Source organism: Penaeus japonicus, unplaced genomic scaffold, assembly GCF_977035675.1.
Source record: "Penaeus japonicus unplaced genomic scaffold, GWHDUDI00000001_assembly GWHDUDI00000023, whole genome shotgun sequence".
In the NCBI taxonomy this organism is placed as follows: domain Eukaryota; kingdom Metazoa; phylum Arthropoda; class Malacostraca; order Decapoda; family Penaeidae; genus Penaeus; species Penaeus japonicus.
In genome coordinates, this window is record NW_028234425.1 from 28,729,659 (window position 1) to 28,732,158 (window position 2,500).

At 34.8% G+C, this 2,500-nt stretch overlaps 1 protein-coding gene across 3 annotated transcripts in view; it reads right to left on the reverse strand.

Annotated features, from left to right (window-relative positions):
- Positions 1-2,500, reverse strand: part of LOC122255490 (uncharacterized) — a 44,113-nt gene that overhangs the window by 39,929 nt on the left and 1,684 nt on the right. The gene's annotated exons all lie outside the window — the stretch shown is intronic.

Sequence of the window (2,500 nt, forward strand, 5' to 3'; positions counted from 1 at the left end):
TTCCAAAACAAAAACAAGTACAAAAGCGAACTGAATGTTTGACCGCGCAACACCGTCAGCTTGGCCATTTACGGGATCACACATCTTAAAAATAGAACATATAAACGCACAATCTCTCCTCGGACATTTTGAAGAAATTGTAATATTAGTTAGGGAGAGAAATGTAGACATATTATGTGTTAGTGAAACATAGGGCCATCAGGAAACGATTAGTAACTTGACTAATATATATATATATATATATATATATATATATATATATATATATATGTATGTGTGTGTGTGTGTGTGTGTGTGTGTGTGTGTGTGTGTGTGTGTGTGTGTGTGTGTGTGTATGTATGTATATACACATGGGTATGTGTCTGCAGTGCACCATCAGCATAATATTATACTTGAATGAGACCAAGGCATTTAGGCCTAGACAACAAGAGATTCCTGAACTGAGACGTTTTGGTGTAGATTTATTGCCTGAAATGCATTTGAGAATAGCATCGGGGCATCTGATAGAAAACTGCAACACGCGGATGACATAGACATGCACTTGAAAATGATACTCTTATCAAATCTCATGAGACATTCACATTAAAAGATACTACGATTTTTTTTTCCAACGACATACAAGACCTGGAGCTCGGATTTAGGTTTCTGGAATGCTGGTAATTACTTGATCCTTTTCTTTGGTGGTGTCTTTTCCTTTTCCAATGCCTAGTCTTCGACAGGCTCACAGTATGTGGAGAGGAATTCCAATCAAGCTTGTGATGTCTATTGGATATCGTCCTATATTATATCGTGTCCTTCGAGACAATTATGATCTAGGGTGTGTCATATAGCAATGCTCCATCGTTAATTGTATTTATTCTGCATTAACACAGATTTACTGTTATATCCCGTGCTCTATTCAGGCGCCCACAGAAGTAAACCAATTTTATGTCCTACTTGAAGTTGTCAATTATCAATGTTTTTCGTTGTTGTTTTTTTCTTCTTCTTCTTCTTCGCGAACCAGTTTGGTTTCGTGTTACTCCAACGACCCTAATGGCGTTAACGGCAAAATTTACTGATTTGTGAATATAAGTCTATGGTACATTGATACGGGATTGTACCGTTGTTGTTGTATTTCTGCACACTTTCAATGGCTATCTTTCACTGATTAGGAACAAAGGCATTCGTCATTTGCTATCTTGAAGAATGAGCGAAACAGTAATCACACATAATACCTTTCTAATAATATATTCCATTTTCATTGTGTGCGTGACATCTTTTAAGCCTTATTAATACCTGAGGAGGAAATAACCGCAGCTTCCGCAGATTATCGAATTCGTCATCGATTGTCATTTGTTTCCCGGGGCATTTCCGTAGGATTGTATCCCAATACTGATATGTAGTTCATACACCTCTCTCCATCTTGGCAGAAAAACATTCGTTGTTTTCTCGTTTATACATAGATTTATATATTCAAACACACACACACACACACACACACACACACACACACACACACACACACACATATACATACATACACATACACACATATATACATACACACACACACAAAAAAATATATATATATATATATATATATATATATATATATATATATATATATATATATATATAAAGTTAAAAGATCATACAAGGTAAAAGTTTATATTCATAAAGTTAATGGGAATTCAGTTACCACAATTATGAACTATAACATTAACGTTATCATTATTATTGTTGCTGTTGTGAATGAGAGGAGACAGCGGCCTACTTAGCACCAGCTTGCGCAGCTTACGACCTACGAGAGCGGGAACCGTGGCTGTGAGGAACTCCTCTGTACCAAATCTCTGCTCTGGTATATTACAGGATGTTCCTCTCCGCATATATATATATATATATATATATATATATATATATATATATATATATAAGTGTGTGTGTGTGTGTGTGTGTGTGTGTGTGTGTGTGTGTATGTATATGTATATGTATATGTATATGTATATGTATATGTATATGTATATATATGTATATATATATATATATATATATATATATATATATATATATATATATGCGTGTGTGTGTGTGTGTGTATGTATGTGTGTGTGTGTGTGTGTGTGTGTGTGTGTGTGTGTGTGTGTGTGTGTGTGCGTGTGTGAAAAGGAAAAAATCTTCATGTCCAAGTGATAAATGTTCCACCTCAACTTCTGGAGACCGAAAAAAACTTTAGTAAATGTTTGAACGGTTCTTTTAATTCCATGGAAAGATAATATTTGTATACTGCTGAAAAGAAGACGAGGAAACAAAAAGAGAATACACATGAATCCTGACAGTGCATATATGGACATTCAAAATTACACCCGGAAAAAGTAACTAAGTAAGAGCAGTGTCAAATAATTTTATCAACATAAGACTGAACTTCCCTCCAGATATATTAACGATTCTTCTGACAATATCAACTTCAGAAAATTACTGCTGGTGGGACATTCATAGTCCCAAACTCTCCTAAATAACTCTC